Here is a 9,396-nt window from a genome sequence, read left to right on the forward strand (position 1 = left end):
ATAGGAAAAAGAATAACATCAAACTAATAAAAAGGAGATGAGAACCAGAATAAGCTCTCACAATGAATGAAGTTATTTATTGAAATCAATTCAAGATTTGCCATTTAAACAAAACATCACAAACAGTGTTCTTTGAATTGAATGTAATAAAGAGCTGGAAATCCAGTTCTCTAAGTTTCAATTTTCAATGTGTCTATAAAAGCAATTGGAAACTTAGGTGAAATGAAACTAAATGAGGGATAATGAAGCTCTTTAATTCCAAGGGTAATTAATTAATAAGTTTATAATGATTTCTATTTTAGAATTATCTTGGCAATGAGTCCTATCTGCTGAAAGAATAACATCAAGGCAATAAATTGATAAATGAAATATTCCTTATGAATGGACTATGCATCATTCTACTATTAAGAATTGCAGGCAAAAGTGAATTTATCTTCTGTGTCCTATTCTTCAAAGTAAATTATTCATATTTCTATTGTTTTTTGAATGAGATGTTTGAATAACTTTAAATTCAGTATTTGAGGTTTCCAGAAGAATTACCTTAACAAACATCATAGCTATTAGGAAATCTGTCACATGAGAGTTTGTTCTATGTGTTTTTTGATGAGCTTCTAATACATTGTTTCTGCCTCTAGCCATTTCTAAATTTGAAACTACATATTGGGTGGACACTATTGAATTGTTTTGTAATTTAAGATAAATCACATAATCTCACCATATAAGACACATGTTGCATACTTTTTTAATTACATGGACTGGAAGAGACTATTTAAACCAGGGATTCCCAGTGTTTTTGGCACCAGGGTTTTGTGGAGGACTATTTTTCCATGGACCAGGGTTAGGGGGATGGGGTTTTGGAATGATTCAAGTATATCACATTTATTGTGCACTTTATTTATATTATTATTACATTGTAATATGTAATTAAAGTATTATACAACTCACCATGATGTAGAATCAATGGGATCTCTGAGCTTATTTTTCTGCAACTAGACAGCCCCAGCAGTGGGCGGGGGGTAATGGGAAACTGTGGCTGATAATTAGGCATTAGATTCTCATGAGGAGTGCACATCCTTGGTCCCTCACATGCACAGTTCACACTCCTATGAGAATCTAATGCTATGGCTGATCTGACAGGAGGTGAAGCTCAGGTGGTAAGGTGAGTGATGGGGAGCAGCTGTACATACAGCTGAAACTCCACTAGCTCACCTGCCACTCACCTGGTTCCTAACAGGCCACGGGCCAGTACTGGTCCTGGACTGGGGGTTGTGGACCTCTGACTTAAACTATACTTCCAATTCCAAGATTCCATTATTTTCTGAAATTTGAAGGAATCAACTATTTGAAAATCTGTTAATGTAAATCTTTCCTTTTTTTCCTGAGACGATGTTTCACTCCTGTTGTCCAGGCTGGAGTGCAATGATGAAATCTCAGCTCACTGCAACCTCTGCCTCCTGGGTTCAAGCAATTCTCCTGCCTCAGCCTCCCAAGTAGCTGGGATTTTAGGCATGCACCACCATGCTCAGCTGATTTTGTATTTTTAGTAGAGACAGGATTTCACCATGTTGGTCAGGCTGGTCTTGAACTCCTGCCTTCAGGTGAACTGCTCAACTTGGCCTCCCAAAGTGCTGGGATTACAGGTGTGAGCCACCACCCCAAGCCTCCAATTTTTAATGTATTAATGGTGCCAATCTTTTACTACATCTAAACACAAAAAGATAAATATTCTTCTCAATCTTATGTTAAAATGTTGCATAATTTTTATATAATGTAGTTGCACATATTTTCCAGTTTACCCAGTGTACACATTTTGAAACCAATAATTTAATCTTTTTTTTTTTAGATTTTTTTATAACAAAGAATTCTGAGTAATTGTCAGAGTTTGTAGTCTTTTATTTCAATCTTTTTGTAAACAAATCAAAGAAAAAGAATATGGAGAACATTTGGTTTATATAAACATGGCATATGTTCATATTTATATGTTAAAAAAGTCTACACTGAAGTCAGAGTTCTTTAATATCATGCCTTTAGCTGTTAAATTTAAATATTCTTCTGTAATTACATTCTTCAAAAATTAAACAAAGATTCTTTCTTATCTCCCTGGAATTATCCAATTCAAAGAATTCTAAAGTCTTATGGTCTTCTCAAAGTCTATCAAAGGACAAAACAAAAACCAACATAAAAAAAATCAACATTTCATGCTCACGAAAGCACTAGTAGAAAAAGGCTTACTAACACGCGTATTTCCAACCCTTCCCTTAAACCACATGAGATGAAAATTTAGGCAATCAATGTAAATTGGTTGTAGAGGAGGTGGAGATAACTAATCTTACATTTAAATAATGTTTTCCTTCTTCATTTTGTCTATGGTTTGGCTATGATTTATTTGTCCCCAGCAAAAGTCATGCTGAAATTTGATTTCTAGTGTGGTAGTGTTGAGAGGTGGGGCCTAGGGGGAGCAATTTGGGTTATGAAGCCATATTCCTCATAAATGGCTTGGTCCTGTTCTCACAATACTGAGTTCTCATTCTGTCAAGACTGGATTAGTTCTCAGAGGAAATGGATTCGTTTCTGCCTGAGTGAGTTTTTACAAAGCCAGGAAGCACCTTGGGGTTTGCCTGTCTTTGCACCTACATGACCATTTTCCCTTTGATCTCTTCTGCCATATTTTGACTTAACACGAGGCCCTCACAAGAAGCAGAGCAGAGGCACGTGTCGTGGGTCTCATACGTCTCTGCCTGCAGAACCATAAACTAAATAAACCTCTTTTCTTTATAATTTACCCTGTATAAGGTATTCTGTTATAGCAATATAAAACAGACTAATAGTCAATTATATGTTTAAATGAGGTTGTCATTGCTTCTACTATAATAATGTTAGATAAAATGTTTCTAAACTTCTCTATTTTACCTCATCATCCACTAATATTTAAGAATGGAACATTAATTTGAATAGCCAACTCTCATATTTTCCTTCTATTTTCTGACATTTCAAATTGTATTATCTCATTTATGTTCATCTACTATTTATAAACAATACAAAGTAAACTTTAAAAAAAAAAAAAAAAAACAAAGATTCATGGCCTGTTACTAATGAAATGAAAAATGTCCCTGAAAAACTAAGGTTAGTGGATAATTGTGCAAACTTTGTAATTTTTCTACATTTTCTGACAAACGCATTTTAGAATTTTAGAATTACACAGTGGTAAAACAAACACAATTACATGCTAAAAAGATACCTGTTACAACAAGCCAATAATCCCAGGAACCTTCAAAATTAAATGTACATAAATATTCATTTAAAGAAACTCTTGGGTGTTCTACATGTTTGTTTGGTGCTCTGAGCTTGTCTACCCTAGTTGGTAGCTACATATTCTTAGTATTCTTTAATGGCTGCCTTTAGATTACTATACTAACTCTCAATTTATCAGGTTCAAATATATTCTAGTTATCTATCACTACATAGAAAACTCTGCCAGACTTACTGGTTTAAAACACCAATGTTATTCTCAAAATGTTATCAATTTACTTATTGTTTCTGCTTGTCCCAGTGAAGCTCATTCATTCATGTAGTTCGCCTCAATCATCTGGTACATGGGCAGTGGTAGAAGGTTCAAGATGTCCCCACTTTCATATCTGAAGTCTTGGTGCTTGCTCTCTGCTTGGGTGTCTCTGTTTTACTCCATGTGACTTCTCATTCACCAGTAGGCTTGGAAGGATTTCTTTGCTTCATGGTTATCTCAAGACTTCCAAAGAGTGAGAAAGGAAGCAAAGCCTCTCAGCGATTGAGATCTGAAACTCGCTTAATGTAATTTCCATCACATTCTATTGACAAACGCAAATCCCAATTCCAGTTCAGATTAAAGAGGGTGGTAATAGACCCCATGTTTTAATGAGTGGAGCGTTTTAACATCACATTGCCAATGGGTGTGGACAAGCATAATTCATTGTGAGGAATTATAATTATCTATTCCAGTTAGTACTCAGCTCCCAATACAAAATATACTCACCTTCCTTTCAGGTCTGTAAAGTGTCAGTCAATGACAGCATCTGTTTTAGGCTCAGAGTTCTGGACCTCATTCTCTAAATCAGTTCCAGATGCAGATGAGGCCCACTGAATGTAGTTTCCAGGTGCAGCCCCTCAAATATACTTGTTAATTCAGTGACCTGTACACTAAACAGAAAAATTACCTGTTCTCACAACACAAAATAAAACGGTAAGACAAGAACAGCATAATTGCAATAGATACTACTATTCTTTGAAATGATCAGGGGAGTCGGGAAGATAACCCATAATAGTTACCAATCCATTGCCATCCTCAGACTCTTGGGACCAGGAAGAGTTCCTCAGTTAGAGCCTGATTCTACCCCATAGACGTAGTTCCTTAATCTGTGATTCTTTGGGGTTCTTGGATTTTCCCTCTGGGTTCGCTGAACTCTCAGTAATCCTTCCTGTTTCCTAAGAAATGGCTCATATTTGTGTGGTTTCAGGTTGCTTCTTTCTCATGGAAATTGGGGCCTAGAGTCCTATTATTACTTTGAGCTATCTCAATCCATTTTATTCTAAGAAGGTATAATTCTTTAAAAACTTTTCCAGTTTATAGTCTACCCTATTCCACAAGGCCTTGCGTAACTCTTTTAGAGGCAAATCCCTTTCCACTTTGATTACCATGTCATAGAGCTGGAGAGTTATTCCCTTAAAATTCTTAGAATCTTCTTTTGTATAACTCAAAAGTTCTATTATCCACTGCCTGAAATTACTCTGTAACATACCCTTGATTTGATCTTGACCCAAAGCTCATTTCTTACTTTTAGACTGCTTTCCTGGCTGATGAAATTATCCTGTGCTCACTTTATTTTCTCTAAATTCTGCTAAGAAAGAGAACATTTCCTTCTTTAATTGACCTCTCTTTTGCAATGTCTGATCATTTACATCTAAAATAAGCCAATTGGTACTTTAAATATTCTGCCTGAAAGTCTTATTAGCAAGATCCAATAGTTCACTGAGGCATTTTCTATCTGCCAAGTTACTGTAGGTGACAGATTTACTAATTTTTCTGTCATTATATGACACAGGCTCCCATTGCCCCCACTTCTACTAATGGTGCCTGAGTGAACCATTATTACTTTCTCCACCTTTACCTATTGATGGCCTCAAAGCAAATGCCAAATATTTTGTATTTTTATATCAGAAACTAATCCCATAATCAGTGCCTGTTTCACTTATTTATGGCTTCGTAACAAACTACCCCAAACTTAGTGGCTTTAAATAACAATAAGCTTTCTTTCATAAAACCATTTTTGAAATTAGGAAGATTTATCTAGACATGGCAATTATCAATAGATTATATTAATTCTTCTTGGCTCGTTTGAGTGAGCACAGCTGGGGCCTAAATATCCGTAAGAATGGAGCCCACTTGATCATGGTGTATAACATATTTTGATATGTTGGTGATTTGGGCAGATTTTTGTGTGTTTGCTTTTGGGGGATTTTATTTTGGGACTTTGTTTTGTTTTTATGTAGTCTTTGCCTCATTTTGTGTCAGTTTAGTGCTGGCCTCCTGGTATGAGTTGGGGATTGTGCCCTCCTTGTCTGTATTCTGAAGGTTAGGCAGAATCAATGTTAGTTCTTTGAGTTTATGGTAGAGTTGCCCATTGAGGCTATTTTGTCCTGGAGATAACTTTTTCAGGGGTTTTTAACTTATAACTTTGGTTTCTTCAATACTTTATAGCTATTTGGATTGTCTGATTCATCTCAGCTAAGTTTTGGCAATTTGCGTTTTCCAAGTAATTCGTCCACTTCTAGGTTGTTGAGTTAATGACTACAAAGTTGTTTATAGTATTATCTTATTATCTTTTTAATGACTATAATAATCTGTAGTGACTTTTTTAAATGAAGTAAATCTTATGAAAGTAAAATATATACATATATGTATAGGAATTTTGCAAATGAAGTTATAAATTGATATGCTTAGTTCAATTTCAAGCTCCATCCAAATGTTCTCTTGACAGTCATCTCATTAGTTTGAAATGTACAAAGCAGGATGATTCTACAATATCACAGTAGACCAGTCTCAAATATTCTGGCATTTAGGAAACTTACAAACTATTATTCACAAATGAATGGCCACTAGACTATTTGCTAGTTTGACCCATCCTTACTTATAGAAAACATATCTTACAAATCAAGAAACCACTCTTAATACTATCTCTCACACTTCCTTGCTGCTTTCTTATTCTGCAGATTTGTTTTCACTGAAGAATTTTAGTAAAAACTGGAATTTGAGAACAACAATTTAGTTGTCTCACAAAACATTTCCTATAAATAGTTGGCCAATTTTCTGATAACGGAGATACTAGGCCTCTGAGTAAAGTAACAGACATGTATAGAGTTATAAAGTATATTCTTTGGGTTTTTTTTAAAATGTATATATTTTATTGCACTTTAGGTTCTGGGGTACATGTGAAGAACATGCAGGATGGGCAATGTGGTTTGCTGCCTCCATCCCCACCACCTATATCTGGCATTTCTCCCTATGTTATCCTTCCCAAACTCCCTACCCCTCACTGTCACTCCCCTAGTACCCCCCAACAGACCTCAGGGTGTGATGTTCGCCTCCCTGTGTCCATGTGTTCTCATTGTTCAATACCCGCCTATGAGTGAGAACATGCGGTGTTTGATTTTCTGTTCTTGTGTCGGTTTGCTAAGAATGATGGTTTCCAGGTTCATCCATGTCCCCACAAAGGATGAACTCTTGGTTTTTTATGACTGCATAGTATTCCATGGTGTATATGTGTCTTATACTAGGTCTCTGAGTCAAGTAACAGACATGTATAGAGTTATGAAGTATATTCTTTGTTTTTATACTCTAGTTCTATTTTATAAATTTGCAGAAAAATTAAATGTGAGTGGATATTTTTCATGTGAGATGACATCACTAGAATTCCCTCTCAGGTCTTATATGCTCCTATATGTATTCTATTTGACAGAATTTATATAAGATGTACATTTATCTTCACATTTTCTTTATCAAATAAAGCACTGTTCTGTTCTACTCCATAGATGTAGTTCCTTTATCTGTTATTCTTTGAAGGTCTTGGATTTTCCCTCTGGGCTCACTGAACTCTCAGTAATCCTGTTTCTTAAGAAATGACTCATACTTGCGTGTTTCAGGCTGCTTCTTTCTTAGGGAAAATTGTGGGCCTAGAATCCTCATTACTTTTAACTATCCCAATTCCTTTTATTCTAAGATGGTGTAATTCCTTTAAAAACTTTTCCAGTTTATAGTCTACTCTATTACACAAGTGCCTCAGGTGCCACTCATTTTGAGGCAAAACCCATTCCACTTTGATTACCATTTCATGGAGCTGGAGAATAATTCCCTTGAAATTCTTAGAATCTCCTTTTGTATCATTTATAGGCTGTATTATTCACTGCCTTAAATTACTGAAAAGGGGCATGTTGTCTTCTTCCTTCCCCTCCCAAACCCTTACCTCTTCCCACCCTCCCACATCCATCATTTTTCACTTTTTGTTGTTACAACCTGGGGCTGCTACCACCATCTAGTGGGTAGAGGCTACAGATGTTGCTAAACATCTTAAAAAGCACAGGACAGCCCCCTAAAACAAAAGATCCACCCCCAGATGTCAATAGTGTCAAGGTTTAGAAACTGTACTAAAGCAATAAGTTGTCCAAAGTAAGTGACTAATAAATATTTCTTCAATCAATTGAAGTGTCAAAGATATAATATTAAGTAAACAAATGTTTCAGCAAATAATTCCACAAATGCCTCTCACAAAAAGTGTACAATATGAAATGTACTTTTAAAAACAGCCATAGTTGGCTAAGCACAGTAGCTCATGCCTGTAAACCCAGCACTTTGGGAGGCTCAGGCAGGCGGATCACCTGAGGTCAGGAGTTTGAAACCAGCCTGGCCAATATAGTGAAACCCTGTCTCTACTGAAAATACAAAAATTAGTTGGGCATGGTGGCAGATGCCTGTAATCCCAGCTACTCGGGAGGCTGAGGCAGGCCAATTGCTTGAACCTTGGGGCGTACGTTGCAGTGAGCAGAGATCTTGCCACTGCACTCCAGCCTGGGTGACAGCAAGACTCCATATTAAAAAAAAAAAGAAAAGAAAAATAATTATAGTCATAAAAGGCAATGAATAACATTTATTGTGTACTCATTCTATGTAACATACACACAATTAGATTTTATATATTCCGGTTTCTTACCCTTTTGTAGACAAGCAGTTTCACCAAACTTCTGGTTCTTTCCATGTGTTTTTTGGAGCATTTTGCACATTATTATTGCATTATATTCAATAAACTTTCATAATAAAATGTTTTCTTTGAAAGATATTCAGTTAGCACTGAGAAAAACCAATACTTATTTTTCTCATAAAGAATACAAAACTAAACCTTCATGAAATTTGCACTACCTAACTTGAACAATAAGCTGCACAATATGATGCCTCATGTTATACTTAACTCGTTTCTGCAACATCCCTTATCCAAAGCCATCAGCCAGATGCATCCCATGTGATTTTGTGTGCACACCTCAATTGAAAAAAAATTAATCATGGTAACTTTTGCAACCCTGAAAAAATATAAATGGTTTCAAAGTAGAACATTATATTAAATTCCTTTTACTTCATATTTTTGTGTACATTTATTCATTCATAATATATTTTTGTTTTTTAATGTCTTTGCAGTATATTCTTGTGCAGGAGTCCACAACCTTATGAGAGAGCAAGTGCGTTAAAAATGAGGAACTTTAAGAATGTATGCCAAACTAACTACACAGTGTAACTGATAGATACAGAATGTCATCACAGCAGCTTGGTGCAGCCAGGTAAAACTTTGTTTACTTAAAATAGTGCCTAATTACAGTAAGATCTCTATTAAAATTAATGAAAATTATAATCTGTGGTCTTTTATTCAAGCTCTTAAGAAAGACTACTTTACGGCTGTAAGTATAGATATTCCAGATTCAAAAACCTGAAAGAGGATAAGCAAAAAGAATTATAAATCAGTCCTGGTGCAGTGGCTCACGTCTGTAATCCCAGCACTTTGGGAGGCCAAGGTGGGTGGATCACCTGAGGCCAGGAGTTCCAGACCAGCCTGGCTAACATGGTAAAACCCTGTCTCTACTAAAAATACAAAAAATAGACTAGGCATGGTGGATCACACCGGTAATCTTAGCACTTTGCGAGACCAAGGCGGGCAGATTGCCTGAGCTCAGGCGTTCGAGACCAACCTGGGCAACACAGTAAAACTCTGCCTCTACTAAAATACAAAAAAGTTAGGCCAGCATGGTTGTGTGCGCCCCTAATCCCAGCTGCTTGGGAGGCTGAGACAGGAGAATCACTTGAACTTGGGAGGTAGAGGTTGC

Source organism: Sapajus apella, unplaced genomic scaffold (assembly GCF_009761245.1).
Source record: "Sapajus apella isolate SASKATOON/1434 unplaced genomic scaffold, GSC_monkey_1.0 scaffold27, whole genome shotgun sequence".
Classification (NCBI taxonomy): Eukaryota; Metazoa; Chordata; class Mammalia; order Primates; family Cebidae; genus Sapajus; species Sapajus apella.